The 16,660-nt window shown below is 43.2% G+C and overlaps 1 long non-coding RNA gene across 2 annotated transcripts in view; it reads left to right on the top strand.

Annotated features, from left to right (window-relative positions):
• The window catches only part of LOC112394224 (uncharacterized), a 29,605-nt gene extending 13,275 nt beyond the window's left edge, over positions 1–16,330 (top strand). Inside the window, exons 2-3 of one of the 2 annotated variants that reach the window (XR_003002107.1) lie at positions 8,580–8,729; positions 9,596–16,330. This is a non-coding gene — a long non-coding RNA (uncharacterized LOC112394224). Of the gene's footprint in view, positions 1–8,579 lie in introns of both variants that reach the window. The other variant, XR_003002106.1, reaches the window with a different exon arrangement.
• Positions 16,331–16,660: the final 330 nt, after the last annotated feature.

Here is a 16,660-nt window from a genome sequence, read left to right as displayed (position 1 = left end):
TGTGCCCTCGGTAGTACAGTAGAACCTCCTCCATTTCTCTAAATAGTTAACTGCACACTTAGAGCTCCTGACATAGAGTTTAGGAAGCAGAGTTAAGTACCTTGTGTGTACTTCACCCCATTGCCATCTGTGATCTGTAAAAATTTGATACACTCTAGCTAGTCAAATATTCATTGATCCTCCACTGTGCATTTGGCGGTACACATAGATGTAGGAAGCGGTGCTGGGCCCAGCGCCATCACTCGGAGGACCAAGTGGAGCCCCCTTTCTGGTGGAAAACGATTTCTCTGGGATTACGATCAGCAGTCCTGTTTCCTTGGAACAGCACATAAGCAACTTACTGCAGGTGTTGTCCTAAAGACATGAGCTTATCTAATGTAGACAAGAACAAAAAAAATCAAAATTCCTCCCCGAAAGGTTACTCAGTGACTCCTTGTGCCTCCGAGAGTACAATAAGCTCTTTCTTTGGAATCTGGGAGGTGCTTCCGGGGCATGAGAAGGAACACTCCACACAGCTGCCTTTGATGTGATCTCCCAGGTATGCCCAATAATGCCTTGGGTGCTTTCCAACCACCTGTTGTCATTTTGCAAGTTTTATCAGATGACTTTATATATCGGGTAGGACCAAATCTTTAAAAGGGAAGATGTGACAACTTTAACGCCCATCATGCTCTAGGCATACTCCCTATCAGGGCTGCATCTTCATTCACTAGAGATGGAGATTTACAGTGTCTAATTCTAATCACCTGTCTAGCTACAGTGCTCTAACTGGTCTCCTTGGCTTCTGTCCTTCCCTCCTCCAATCTTGCCCAGGAACTTTTGTTAGAGGGATCTTTAAAGAAAAAAAAAAAAAAAAAAAAAAAAAAAACAAAAAAAATTGAGCTACCCCTCTTCTCCCCTCCTGCTTCCTTATTTAGATGTTCTCATAATACCCTACACTTTCCCCTTTGTTAGCAGTCATCACACCGAACTGTGCCTGTTCACTCACGTGCATCTCCCACTAAACTCTGATCTGTGGCGGCTGGCCCGTGCCTGCCTTGTGTATGTTTGTATGTACACCACTCCACCCTGATGCCAGCAGGCGAACAATGCACGTGGGTGTGTTGAGTGAGTGAAAGCCACTTTGCTACCTAAGAACTTACAGTGATTTCCCCCGTTGTTTATCAGATCTGACCCAGACACTTCATTTCAGTTTTCAGCTCCTTTGATTTTTCTTGTATACAAGCTCTTAGATCTCCTCCTGGCCCCCATCTGGTCCTTGCACCTTCATGCTCTAAGTTGTCTGCTCTGCCTGCCCATCTGTGGTAGCTTGTCTCCTGAGATGGCTGCCATCAGTTTCTTTGTGCACATGCCACTCCCCCACTGAGAGATAGTCCTCTGCCCCCTTGAACCTGGGCTGGACTGTGACTAATTTCACCAATAGACTGTGGCAGAAGTGACACCCTGCCAATGCTGGGCTACTCTTTAAGAGAGGACAGGCGGTTTCCTATCTCTTGGAGCCCTGAACTGCCGTTAATAAGTCCAGGCAGACAAGCCACGTGGAGGAGGCTGAGCCATCAGCATGGGAGTGAAGAAGCCACGTTAGACAACCAGCCCAGCTGAGCCTTGAGGCAAGTCCAGTCCCAGCTACTCTCTGACCATAACTACTCGAAAGATCCCAGGCAGGACCACCTAGTTGAGTACAGTCAGCCTACAGAACCATGAGATAATGAGAGTATTTTCTGTTGGTTTTTTTAAAAGATTTTTTGATCTGGACCATTTTTAAAGTCTTTAGTGAATTTGTTACAATATTGCTTCTGTTTTATGTTTCGGTTTTTTGGCCCCGAGGCATGTGGGATCTTAGCTCCCCAACCAGGGATCGAACCCGCACCCCCTGCATTGGAAGGCGAAGTCTTAACCACTGGACTGCCAGGGAAGTCCCTTGATAGTAGTTTTAAGCTACTAAATTTCGGGGTGATCTGCTTTACAGCAATAAATACCCTAAATACCGTCCTCCAAGGTCTCAAACTAGATTTTCAGTAAAGTTTGCCTTTCAAGTCTAGTTGACCTTGGTCCCTCCCTTCTCTCTCATAGAACTTCTCAGTACCACACGTTTTGTCATCCCACTGTACATATCATTATTTTCCATTTCCTGTGTGCTATTCTGGACTCCATTACCAAACTCCATGATCTCTGAAGATACCAAACAATGAGTACTAGTACTGGACAAAATGTAATAAATAAGCTGTTGAATTAGAAGCATTCTTGGTCATTTCACCTCTCTGCCAGCTATTTTAGCTGTGACTCTTCGTGGTATCTCTTGGAGCATTCTTTCAAGCCATGGTTGTGAAAGTATGTGTGACTGCGGACAGCCCTTAGGATCCTTCCACCTGCAGACAGTATGAAAGAGCAGTGGCTCTCCAAGTCTGGTCCCAGATCAACAGCATCAGCATCTCCTGGGAACCTGTTAGAAATGCAGATTCTCAGGTCTACCCCAGACCTATAAAATTTGAAGTTCTGGGGGTGGGGCCCAGCATTCTGTGTCTTAACAAGCCTTCCAGATAATTGTGATGCATGCTGAAGTACGAGAATCACTCTTGTAGTGGAAAGAGTCCTGGTTTTAAGGTCAGAAGGTCTAGGAATCCTTTGTTAAACATTTATTAAATGTGCATCTGCTTATGCGAGGTGTTGCCTTAGGGGCGGGGGTTACTAAGAGGGCTGTAGGTTTTTCTCTGCCCTTGTGTGTTGAGGGAGGATGGTGGTGGCTGCACTATTTACATACGTATGAATGAGACGTAACCCAAATTATCTGTACAAAGCCTGCACACTGAATGAGATAGTCCTAGATTTTTACCTTTGCTTTTCTATTTAAGGATCAGATACCATTATCGTGAACTTAAATAAACTTTAGGAACCCTTTCATCAGGAAATGTTTTATTAAAGATTACTCAATTAGTAGCCTATGAAGTAGTATTCATGCTCACCATAGGACAGAAAATCCAGATAACTAAAAAGAAGAAAATTAAAATAATTCATAATCCTATCACCCAGAGCTAATACCATTTCAGTGTATTTTCTTTGCAACTTTTTAATGCCTGGGTCTTTCTGTCCTTTTTCTATATCTGCCTTATACTCTTAGTAACTTATTGTGACCATTCTAAGTCACTCGTTTGCTGAAGCTTCAACATCTTTTGGTGAAATGGATATAGTATAGTCATGATGGTGTCTGCCCTGGGACTGCACCTGGCTATTCAAGGCATGGGTTCAGCTAAGTAGTAGTGGAGACAATTACTGGTTCCCCTTTTCACTCCTGTCCATGTCCATCTTTCCCTTTGTTTATTCTCTTTTCTAATCGACCCCATAGATGCCTCCCTGCCTCTTCTCTCCACCTGTCCTACGTTCCTCCTCTCACTTAAGCTTTGTCTTTCCATCCGTGGCTGGCGTGACCTTCCACCCCTTCTCCCCTTGATTCCTCTTTATCCTTCCGGACCCAGTGCCATGACCAACTCATGTGGGAGAGATTCGCTTCCTTGCAGACGCTTAAACGCGTTCTCTGATTTTCCACAGCTCTCTTCATACCTCTCTCATTGTACTCTCTCATGTGAGCGTTACACACGTAAGGTCTGCGGCCTGAGACCAGAGGCTTATTCTTCTCCACATTCCCTAAGAGAAGTGAAAAGGCTTCTGTAAAGTTTGCAAAATGAATAAATAAAACCCCAAGGCCTGTCAGTCACCCAGGACTGCTGTTCACAAGTGCAAGACCCATTGGCAAGCCCCTGGGCTATACAGGCTCCTGACCTTGATACACAGGCACTGTGATTCCTTCAAGGAAGCCTCTGAAAAAGCTCAAGTCCAAATCACAGGGAAGCCTCTGATAAAGCTCAAATCCAAATCACAGGGAAGTATTGAAACAATACTGCCAAAAAGGGAAGGAGCTACTTTCAGGTAAGATAGGAAATGGGCTGCATCTGAGAATAGAGGACTTGGGAATGCTGTTTGTGATGGCCCAGGACCCACAACTAAGGCAATGTGTATTCTCTGAGACAAGATTAGTACCACTACATCTTTATAGAGAAAACTAGAGCTGATACAAGACACAGCCTGTGAGGTGGACTGAAGTAAGACAAAGGAGGTGCTTTCCTTTTTTCTTTATCTGAGGGCAGCAGTCAGTTCCGCAGTCATAACTCCGATCTTTGACAACGAGCAGGTCAGAGGGAGGAGGAGGCTGGGAGGCTGAGGAAGAAAGAGAAGCGTCTATGGAGTGGCCTGGGAGGGAGCTTCCCAGCGAACAAAAGACGGCAAAGGAACGGAGCTGATTTTTGTTGTGATGACAGATGAGTTTCCTGCAGTGTCCAGAGAGCAGCCCAGTGGGGAAAGGCGGAGGGGCAGAGCCAGACCTTTGTGTGGATGGAGGGAACGCCGCTGCTTCGCTGCCAGCCTGTCTGTCCTTAGAGACCGGAGTTCAGTTGGAAAGCTGGAGAGACAGCACTTAGTATTTGTCTCTGGGTCACATGTCAAATTAGTGGAGAAGGAGTATTTTAAGCTAAAAACAGTTAATACTCAGAGTTCAGAGTTTAGTTCTCTTTTGTGGTTTTGGTTTGCTTGCAGTCATTACGGCTAGATGTGCTTAAAGAAACATACATGGTTTTCCATTATGGTCTTGAGAAAGTTAGGAGACACCTGACTGCTAATCTTTATTAGGAGTTGAAATTTCTAGCATCTTATAAACGTTTAGTTTCACAAAGAGGTGAGATGCAGCTTGAACTTGTACTCACAGGATCCTCATCAGGCACTAAACAGGATTGTTCTTTGCCTCCTTTCCTTTATGCTCCATGATCCACCCGTGGCCGGCATGACCTTCACCCTCTATCCTGGACCAACTCCTACTCATCCTTTATGACCCAGTGCAGTGGTCAACACGGAAAACCTTCCCTGACCCTTCTAGACTCTTTTTTTTAAATTTTTTTTTTGCGGTACGCGGGCCTCTCACTGTTGTGGCCTCTCCCGTTGCGGAGCACAGGCTCCGGACGCGCAGGCTCAGTGGCCATGGCTCATGGGCCCAGCCGCTCCGCGGCATGTGGGATCTTCCCGGACCGGGGCACGAACCCGTGTCCCCTGCATCTGCAGGCGGATTCTCAACCACTGCGCCACCAGGGAAGTCCGACATTTTGAATTTTTACAGACAAATATTAATTTTTTTTTTTTTGCGCTACATGGGCCTCTCACTGCTGTGGCCTCTCCCGTTGCGGAGCACAGGCTCCGGACGCGCAGGACCAGCGGCCATGGCTCACCGGCCTAGCCGCTCCACAGCATGTGGGATTTTCCCGGACCAGGGCACGAACCCGTGTCCCCTGCATCGGCAGGCGGACTCTCAACCACTGCGCCACCCGGGAAGCCCCCCTTCTAGACTCTTAATCTCTGATTCTCCACAGCACTCCTTCATACCTCTGCTAACTGGACTTATTTCATGTGTTACACATTTAGGGAGCTGGACGCAGGACCTGTGTGTCGCGTGCACATTCTATGGCCTGTGGCCCAAACAAGTCCCCGCTCCTAACCTCCAAATCCATTTTTGTTGTTCTGGAAGGTAACCCTTACCTTCTGCTCCACTTGGCTCTTGTCATAGGACTAAACGGGCCACCTTCATTTCTACTCAAGCAGCATTTGATGAGATTCCTCAGTGATGACAGGCAGCTCTCATCCCCCACTGGGCCAATTCTACCTGGCAGGATTGCACTTGCCCACCTTGATAGGTGGCAGGACAATTACTGGGCGCCTTCTCGATCTGCTTCAGAGCTTCCCGTAAGCTGGCAGGGAATGAAATGCACAGCCTTCCAGCTCAATGACATTTAAGGCAACCACTCATCGGTTCAGGCCGCAAAAGAAATTGGTACTCGGCTGCTTGCGGTCTGTTTTTCTGGTTAGAGCTATAAATGAAAGAAGTGATTGTGCCGCTGCACGTGTGACACCCAAGCAGTCACGTTCTCTTGCTCTCACTCTGGCTTTGCTCTGGTTCCCCTGAGGAACAGGGTGTTCAGGATTGTATCTGGGGGTTGCCTAGTGCTGTGTGTCTACATTTGAGTCCTACACGCACAAATAAATACGGTAAATGAATATGTGTGCATTTAAATTGCATATATTCACCCCTTCTGGATTTGTAATTCATTCATATGGAAATCGTTTCCACTAAATATTGTAACTCCCCCCATATTCTTATTTAGTCCCTTTTATTCAAGGGGCTAAGTTGCATCACTCAAGGGTGACATTTAAATGACCGTTACTAGAGTGACACAGAGTAATGACCTTGTGAAAGTGTGGTATGCTGGTGTGCTTATCCAGTAATTTATATATACCATAAATACTAGTTGTGATGTCTGAAGAGAACTCAAAAGGCAAGACATCTTTTTTCCCACACAAATGATTGTGAAATATAACATTTTTAGAAAGATGTTTGGATACGTTTTTGCCCCATGATTCCCCCAAATTCCTTCCCTTCTAAGCAGTAAGTGTTGCATCCCCCTGCCCCTCACTCAAACATTAAAAATAAACAAAAAAATCCTCTTCCTGCTCTCCCTTCTACCCCCAAGGCCTATACAGACACAAAGGGTGTGTGGGGGGGGGGGAAGGAATCTGTCAAATCAAAAGATCCTTACCCTCTCTCAAACTAAATCTGCTTTAATCAGTATGCTAGCACATTCTGTCAAACTCCCCGAGTTTTTAAGCAATACATTATTCCTTCAGTTTGTGCCAAAGCTAAACCTTTGCCAGGCCCCAACTGGCTCTGTGTAGAGGCTGCTGCCAAGTTGACTTCCTTGTCTCAGTCAAGAGGCTGCTGCCCAGCTCTGCTCGAAATTAATAAGGCCAATCAGAAATGCACAAAGCCTGCCCGGCCAATCATTCATCTCCAGGCGTTTGCCATCTCCTCTGCGGTCAGATAAATCACGTTAGAGCTATTACACCAGTGACCATAAATTAGGGGCCCTGGCGGTCCGTCCCTCCCAAGGACACAGCAGGCTAGGATGATTCCAGTGCGGGGGAGGGGAGGGGAGGGGCCCGCCGGGCGGCGCGTTATCTGTGGTTGCAGAATCCGGGCCCAGCGCGCGGCCTCCCGGAGGACTGGCGTCTGGGCTGCGCCCAGCTGTGGCCCTGGCGCTGCTCAGAGATGGCCCGATCCCCCAGGTGCGGGGACTCCATCTGCGCGGCTCCGCCAGACTATTTACAGCCGAGGTTCGGCCGGTGATTGCTGGCATGGAAAACTCATTTCTCAGCCCGGTTTTTATTTATACTCTTATTAAGGAGCCTTCACTCACGTCTGAATGGCAGAGAGTGGCCGCGGCGGGAGCTGGCCTTGGGCCAGGCAGCCAGTCTCGGGACGGGTGAGCCCCCTGGGCCGCCCTCGCTGGCGACCTTCCGCCCAGAGCGCGCGGTGGGCCCGGGGACAAAGGTGCCAGAAGCTGGGGCACAAGAACCTCAGCGGCTCACCACCCTGGAAAAGTTCAGTGGTTTTGTCTGGATTTCCCCCTTGCACTGTTAGCTGGTTCCCCGCCGAGCTCTTTGCAAACGTGGAACGTGAGAAAATAGGAGAGTGCTGTGCTTTAACCCCCATCCAAAACCCTAGGTCAATATTTCGTCCTCCCCCAGGTCCTTCTGCACCCGCCCAAGCCCTCCCTGCCAGGTGTAGCCCACGCATCCAGCGGGGATGGACTCGCAGTAACAACCCCCAGGAGGGAAACTTCTTGGCTGTTCTTTCCGTTGGCACCGCCTAAAACCCGAGCAGACCGGCGCGTGTGCTTGTGCGCCTTCAAGTCCTGAAAACCTGCCAGCAGCCTCGGCACATCTGGGGCTCCTTACCATGCATATTCATGCCCGAGAGCAGTAAAACCCAGGTCAGCTGCTTGGAGACAATGAACTGTGTTCTTAAAGGCTGACCAAGCCTGAGAATTCAATAAAATGACGACAGGGCAAGCCCCTCTCTGTGTCCTGTGCAAAGCGTCATAAAACTTGAGGCAATTTTTTCCCCCTAAAAGGGACAGAGGAAACAGGCAGCAGTGTTGCTAGGGGTCAGTTTCTACGGTTTTCCCCTTGGCTCTAGAAATTATGATTTCTACTCCCTTTCCTAGTGCCCTCAAGCTCCGGAAGAGTGGGTAGTGTGTTCATATTCCTTTCTTCTGCATACGATCCCTCTTGGTTTAACATGTTCCCCTTCCCTTCCTCTAATCCTCTTCCCATCTGAGGGCATCACTCTTAACCCCTTTCTTCCCAGAAAAGAGTGGATCCTCTTCTGCCCTCCTGTCGCTTTCCTCAGAAACTCCCCTTTCCATTTGCCTGGTAGCTCAGGGGCACAGTCATTCTCCTGGGCTAGGGTGGCACTGGGAAGAGGACATCAGACCATGCCACCCCACAGCCTCCCGCAGGCCTGCAGTCCCGTGAGGGGCACCGTTATGGGCTGAATTGTGTCTCCCGAAAAATCACTTGTTAATCCAAGCCCACACTACCTCAGAATGTGACTGTATTTGGAGATAGAGCCTTTAAAGAGGTAATTAAGGTAAAATGAGGTCACGCGGGTGGGGCCTAGTCCGATATGACTGGTGTCCTTATAGGAGGAAATGTGGACAAAGAGACGCCAGGGACGCATGCACACAGGCGAAAGACTACATGAGGACAGCAAAAAAGGCCAAGCCAAGGAGAGAGGCCTCGGGAGAAACCAAACCTGCCAACACCTTGACCGTGGACCTCTGGCTTCCAGAATTGTGAGAAAATAATTTCTTTTGTTTAAGCCACCCAATCTGTGGTGTTTTGTTATGGCAGCCGTAGCAAACTAACAGAGGCACTAAGGAAGCCTGCCTGCAACATTCCTGTGGCTCTCCCTCCTCCTCCAGGACTTGAAAAAACTCTCCCTCAGGATGGCGTTGGCCTGGCACGACTTTCTTTTTGTTATGTTCCAGGTGATCTTCTTTTTTGATAAGAAACTAACCAGCGAAATTTCTCTGTTGGTGGAGCTTTATTTGTGCCCCTACTGTTTAATTTTCAGTTTTGTCCTGTGTAGGTTTTACAGATAAAATACAGGACATCCATTTAGATTTGAATTTCAGAGGAACACCAAATAATTATACAAGTATGTCCAAAATAGTGCGTGGGACATACTTATATTTTTAAAAATTCTTTATCTGAAATTTAGATTTAACTAGATGTCTTATACTGTTTGTTTATTTGTGAAATCTGCCAATGCAAGTTCTGGTGTGTGTGTCCTTAATATCTTTACATAGTGGTTCTCACATTAGAATCAACTGGAGAACATTTCAAAAATACTAATGGCTGGGTCCCTCCCTGGGGGGGATTCAGATTTAATTGGTTTGAGGACTTTTATTTAAGCTCCCAGGTGATTTTAGTGTGCAGGCAGGGACTAAAATCCCTGCAGAAAGAGATAGGTATTAACTAATTAAATGTTCATGGCTACTGCATTGTTGGATTTAGGTTCCCTTAAGCTTAAATTCTTTGGGTTTTGTTCTATTAAAAATGTCATCTTATCACTCTTATTGCTAAGCCCAGAGGCAAAGGTCAAAGTGGATCATCGAAAAATGCCCTGTTAGTATGTGAAATGGTTTTCTTATTTCAGGTCAACTGAGCCCATAAAGAGAGATGTCAAGAGCTGTAATACTGATACCACTGCAGCAAATGACTCTCCATCCCGACACTTCAGGTTTTGTAATAAATAGTGCAGCTGGGCACCCTGGTAAAAGATTTACCTTCTACATTACTTTTATTACAGGTCAGTGCTCAAGAATGTAGGATGTTTGAAGCACACTTCTAGTTCAAGAGGAATTTGAACATAATTTTGTTCAGTTCTTCCAGACCCTGGGTATCTCCTCTTCTTCAGCTATTAATTGGCAAGCATGGAGAGCTGACGCTTACCTGCTGCTCACTTGTTACTGAAAAATTTATAGAAAGTTCAGGTGTTGTGCCTAATAGCCCCAGGTAGCACACTGTTTATTCTGCTTGGGTAAGGACCTTATATTTGACTCTGGTACTCAATTTCATCCTGAAAATAAGTCTTGCCAACGTAAACCTTCATAATAAGTGCTAAGGAGATGCTGGCATAGAGCTTCAGCTGAGTAAGAGTCAAACTAGAGTGAGAGGGAAATAAAATGCCTGTGGCAGAAATACATTTTATAGAAGATGATATTGGTGGGTCAGATGATACTGCTTAATTGGTACAAAGTTCAGGAATGGAGACTCATGTGACAGGGCTTTGTTAAAAATGTCTAAAAAGTATGTACATGATGGAGGTTTTATAACCACTGCTTATTCTCTTACGAGATGTTCCAGAAAACTGTTTGTTGTAGGGAGAGGCAGTTGAGTGTAAAATAGAACCTTGGATTTGAAATCCTGGCTTTGGTGCTGCTTGGCTCTGGGTCCTTGGGCAACTACTTAACCTACCTGAACCTTTATTTCCTCATCTGGAGAAGTGTTTCTGGAATGGTAGAATAATGACCTCTAAAAATCCACTACTCCATATAAGCAAGGAGAATACTGGCAAAAATTGCCAAAAATCACCTTTTTCAGAACTCTAGAAACTAAGCAAAGGATCGCAACAATCCAAGGAGTGTTTATTCAAGAACAGCTGAATCTTGATAGGAATAAGGCAGCATTTTAACTGGACCAATTTCCTTATGCTCTCTCCACATCCGTGGTAGCCTTGAACAACAACAGCCTTGCAACGATACTATCTCTGAGATCCAGCAGACTGGCAGATTTGGGTTTGCAGATTAGGGGTGGATAGGGTTTGTAGCTCCCCCAAAAGCCCCAGCCCCAGAGAACTGTCACTCTTTGAATCTCACTCTCTCGAAAGGCCGTAGTCTCAGGGCTTGTCTTAACTTGACCAGCTCTGTGTGAACAACTCTATCCCCAAGGTGTTGGTTAGTTGAAAAGAATCAGCAAAAATTGTTTAACATCATAGCTATCTAAGGCAGTCATACCAATTGAGGTTAACAAGAAGCTGACCAAAAAACCTGAAAAAGGAAAAAACTGGTGAAGATGTCCATAGAGAGCTTTGGAAAGCTACAGCGTATTACTGAAGACCTAAAAGTCCTTGCACATGTGCAGGGCAGTGTGCATGCCCAGGAAAGACCTGCCTGACCTTAAAGCTCTGCAAAAGCAGGAAGTGAAGGCCAAGGTAGAGTTGTGAATTGCTTTCCACAGCATTGAAGGTGTGCTCCAAATTTGATGAAAAACATTAATCTACATATCCAAGAGGCTCAGTGAACTCCAAGTAAGATAAGCTCAAAGAGATCATACCTAGACACATCACAGTCAGTCTCTTGAAAGCATCAAGAAAAAAGTAAGTCATCACATGCAAGGGATCTTCAATAAGATTAATGTCCCAAATTAAACCATGGAGGCTAGAAGGTGGTGGGATGATATATTTAAAGTGCTGAAAGGTAAAAAAAAAACCAAACAAGACAACAAACCTGTCAGATAAGAATTTGATATCTAGCAAAATTATCCTTCAGAAAATGAAGGAGAAATTAAGACATTCCCAGATCAACAACTGAATTTGTCCCAAGCAGACATGTTTTACAAGAAATACTAAAAATAATCCTGCGGGCTGAAATGAAAGGATACTAGATAGTAACTGGAATCCATAGGAAGAAATAAAGACTATATATGGGAATTATAAAAGACTGTATAAATGTACTTTTGTTTATAACTCTTTCATTCTATATAATTTAAGAGACAATGCATCAAACAATGATTATTAAATTTTGATAGGCTTATATTGTATAGAGATGTAATTTGCATGATAAATAATAGCACAAAGGAAGAGGAAAGGAAGTGTTTACTGGGGCAAAGTTTTTGTATACTATTGAAATTAATTTGGCATTATACAAACTAGGTTGTTTTAAGTTAAGATGCTAATTGTAATCTCCAGGGAAACCACTAAGAAAATAACTTTAAGAATTTAGTAAAGAAACAAGGGAATTAAAATGGTGTACTAGAAATTATTTAAAAGAAGGCAGTAACGGAAGAATAGGGAAACAGAAAAGACATAAGACACACAGAAGACAAATAATAAAGTGGTAAACATAAGTCCTGCATTATCAATAGTTACATTAAAGGTATATGGACTAAACATTTCTATCAAACGGTGGAAACTGCCAGAATGAATTTAAAAATATGATCTAACTGTATTCTAAGAGACACCTTAGATTTAAAAATACAAAATGGCTCATAATGAAAGAATGGAAAAAGATACACCAAGCAAAAAATAACCAGTTAAGAGCTAGAGTGGCTATACAAATAACAACCAAAATAGGCTTTTTTTCTCTGTACTTAAGGGATCTTGTTTTATTTGATTAGAGAATGTCTTTAAAATCATATGCACTTTGTCAGTGCGTTTCTAGGAATGTCTGGCATGTTTATTGGTCAAATGCCTTGCAGATGGAAATGAAATTTTTTGAGGAATCTTCTGGATCAAATACGGATATATTTTTACTTTAATAAAACTATTCAAAGCATAAATAAAATAGACTTTAAGATAAAAATTGTTACTGGAGACAAAGAAGGACATTTTATAATGATAAAAGAGTTAATCCATCAGAAGAGGTTAACAAATATAAACATATGCACCTAACAACAGAGTCCCAAAAGACACAGAGAAAAAAATGATGAACTGAAGAAAGAAACAGACAATTCAACAATAATAGTTGGAGACTTTAAATACCTCACTTTCAATAATGGGTAGAACAACTAGGCAGAAGATCAACAATGAAATAGAAGACTTAACTGATTAGATCTAATAGACAACTACAGAACACTCTATCCAACAGCAGAATACACATTCTTCTCATGTTCAAAGGGAACATTCTCCAGGATAGAGTATATGATAGGCAATAAACCTCAGTAAATTTAAAAGGACTGAAATCATACAAAGTAGGCTCTCTGATCACAATGGAATGAAATTATTTGCTCATTTATAAAATGTGACAATATTTACGTGTGAAGAAGATAAAAGAACCCAGATCTCAAGTGCCCAGCAAAGGGCCTAATAAATATATAATACATAATAACACATAACAAGACCATAATGCATGCATGTTTTTCTTTGCCTCATTGCTGGAGTGTGGTAAATGATGGGTTAACATCCTCCTTGAAAATCAAAACAAAAAAGTTTTAACTGCTTTGAGTTGGTGGCAGAATATAACTGATGGTGTCTTAGTACTGAGGAAATACAGTATCACAACCCTGATGCATCCACCACCACTGTGGCAAAAAGCTGAATATAAGACTATCTTAGCAATAAAAAAAAAGGCAAATTTATAAATTATTTTGTTTGTAACCCAATAATACAAGGTAAATGATTACTCATCTGTTTTTTCTTAATTAGAGGCCACTAGTATATACTAATGTATTTGACTTTTTCATTCATTTCACAACAGAGAGGCAAGATCAGGCCGTATTTTCATGAATTAATACTTCTGATCAAGATATTAAGCTTGACTTTTTACCATTTTAGAACAGATCCTAGCTCCGATACAAAGCAGATTTTAGTGACAGAGTCTAAATGACCCCTGAAGCCTAAATATTTACTGTCTGTCTCTTTATAGAAAAAGTTTGCTGAACCCTAACCGAAGAATTGAATCATTCTTGGGTGGACCTGGTAGATGATATTCCAGGAAAGACACTGAAAAAACATGCATCATCCTTTTATTTCCAAGTTTGCGTAACTTTCTCCAACTGTTTTTATCTGTGTGCCCTCAACTCTTCCTCACTTAATGTTTGAGGCAATTCCCAGGTATTTATATATGATGTTGTAATGTATATCTGAGTCTGTTTGCATTGTATTTTAAGACATACAATACTAATAATGATAGCACTTATTATTGTTCATAAGTATGAAAACAACCACAGTTAATTTTCTTTCCAATTCTATCGTGCAATTGGTAGACTTGCCAAATGTCCCCTGACTTAACGTTTAGAGCTTCCAGGAATCAGAAATTTGATTTTTTTTTTTTCACCTAGGACAGGAGAGTAGAAATTTCACAGTTCTCCAGCATGTCCTCCCAACTTTTTTTCTCACTGACCAAACTCAAAAAGGAGGTAATGTCTAACTCAGAACTGCTAAGACTACTATTTTCAGGTTCCACAGTTCTTTAATCAGAGGTGACTGGTGACTAATATACTAGTAGTGCTTGAAGAGTGTGAAATGACTTGTTCTGAGATATTTTCCTGCTGCAACTTCTTTTCTCCTATCCTTATGTCAACAATTTCCCCAAACCCACTCCCACCTCACAACAGTGCCTTCTGAATGAGCTTATCTACTTTTACTTTTTTGTGACTAGATTTGTAAATTAAAATTTAAAAAGAGGGTAAAAGAGAAAGCTCGTATTTGTATGCCCCTTTTAGAAGAGTGTTGTCCTCCAGATCTGCATTCACACTTTCCAAAGATCTGTCCATGGCCCCCCCTGGACCACCAAACTGATCAGACCTGGTCCTTGCAAGGCAGTCAAGGTGCACCCTGCCTCCATCTCATGCTCAGTCACTATCTGAATCTCCTGAAGGCAGCCTGAGTGGAATCAATAAAGCAAAGGAGGTTAGGTGGCTGGAAAATCTCGTCAAAAGTGAAAGACATGAGGCCAAAAAATGTAGGGAGATATACTAAGAGAGCAGCAGTCTTTTCGGGGCTCTACTGATAGAAAAAGCAATTAAAAAGGCAGACTAATTGCTAGGATACCTAGTTCACTCTTTGGCCCATCACTTAATTAAATGAAAAAACTGGGATGGCGACAAGTTTGAAGTATTTTGCAGATGGGGATTTTTAGATGAGGATGAGAATTTTTTTAAATTCTCATCCTCACAATTTTAAAATTATGTTTCTACTCAGATATAAGCTAACACTCTCAAGCAACAGTCTTGGGAGCCAAAGAACCACTTGACTCTCCCAACAGTCATAAAGGTACACCATGGGATGGGCTTATCATTATTGAGAGCTTAAAGACCTTTTGTTTCCCTGGTCTAGAGTCACAGCCCCAATAGTCATAATTTTCCTGGCTTACTCACGCTCATTTTAAGCTGCACAAAGAAACAAAACATAGGTGTGGAGGAGAACTCTTGCTAAGATACCATCACAGCCACATTAGAGTCTCTGCATTATTGCTATAAGTTTGTTTCCCCCATTCATTCACTCTACCAGGTTCCAAAAGGAGGATTACTTCCCAAGTTACAAATGTACTTTCTCAATGCCATTTTCTTCTTTTAGTTGGTATTTTTAATCACTTTACCCCAAATCCTCCAGAGCCAGGTTGTCTATACTTTGTTTCAGTTATCTATTGCTGTATCATAAACTACCCAAATGTTAGTGGCTTGAAACCAAAACCATTTATTTGCTCATGTTTCTGTGGATCAGGAATCCGGGCAGGGCTCAGTGTGGATGGTTTTCCTCCCTGTCCTGTGATGTCTGTGAACTCAGCTGGAATGGCTTAAACAGCTGAGAAGTGGCTGGGCCTCACTTATGGTATCAGACCTCTAGAGACCTAGGCTTGGAATTCTCGGAGTGTCATTTCTTCATTCTATTAATCAACGCAGGTCACAGGCCAGACCAATTCAAGGGATGGGGATACAAATACCACCTCTTGATAAGAAAAGGAGCATTTGCAAACCAACATAGAAGGCATAGTTGGCAGCCAGCTTTGGTGACAGTCTACTACGACTTTCAAGAGGTAATCTGATATGCTAAGCACTACTCGTGAGAGAATGCTAGAAGACTCCTCCACCTTCAACAGAGAAAAAAATGTCTCAAATATATCTAATCCAAAGATTGACTTTTCATTAGTTTTTGCTATTGAGTAGGGAGGAGGAGACACCATAAGCATTAGGGTAAACGTGAAGGTGAAAAGAGCTGGGTAGACTTTGCAATGAAATCATTTTTAATGTATTTTTTTTAAATCTAGTCTGCTCTTCTGACCTAAGCTTCAGATGAGCTATAGTCTACTTTTTAGCTTTATTTTGTGAATCAATCCTTTGATTATTTTTAACATTGTGTCGGCGTTTTCTACATTACTTTAACTTGCTGGACTCTAGAAGTAAGCAGAATTAGCATTTTTTGGTGTCTTGTCCCACCTGTAAGGTAACTTTTCTCTATAAGATGGTACATTTTACTAACACTTTGTAATTTTTAAAAATGCTTAAATGACAAAGGGGAGTCTTGAGTCTTACTGTCTTCAGCAAGGATACTGGTCACTAGCCCTCTCACTTAAGAATACCTCTTTGGGGGCTTCCCTGGTGGCGCAGTGGTTGAGAGTCCGCCTGCTAATGCAGGGGACACCGATTTGAACCCTGGTCTGGGAGGATCCCACATGCCGCGGAGCAACTAAGCCCATGAACCACAACTACTGAGCCTGCGCATCTGGAGCCTGTGCTCCGCAGCAAGAAAGGCCGCGATACTGAGGGGCCCGCGCACTGCAATGAAGAGTGGCCCCCACTTGCCACAACTAGAGAAAGCCCTCACACAGAAACGAAGACCCAATACAGCCTAAAATAAAAATAAATAAATAAATAAGAAGACCCCAAGATCACTATATATATATAAAAAAAGAATACTCCTTTGGCTAAAAGGGTCAATTCAACAAGAAGATATAACATTTGTAAATATTTATGCACACAACATAGGAGCACCTAAATGTAC

This window comes from Neophocaena asiaeorientalis, unplaced genomic scaffold (assembly GCF_003031525.2).
Source record: "Neophocaena asiaeorientalis asiaeorientalis breed wild unplaced genomic scaffold, Neophocaena_asiaeorientalis_V1.1 scaffold134, whole genome shotgun sequence".
Classification (NCBI taxonomy): domain Eukaryota; kingdom Metazoa; phylum Chordata; class Mammalia; order Artiodactyla; family Phocoenidae; genus Neophocaena; species Neophocaena asiaeorientalis.
Note: the sequence above shows the minus strand (reverse complement) of the source record. Positions and strands in the feature narration are given on the sequence as shown.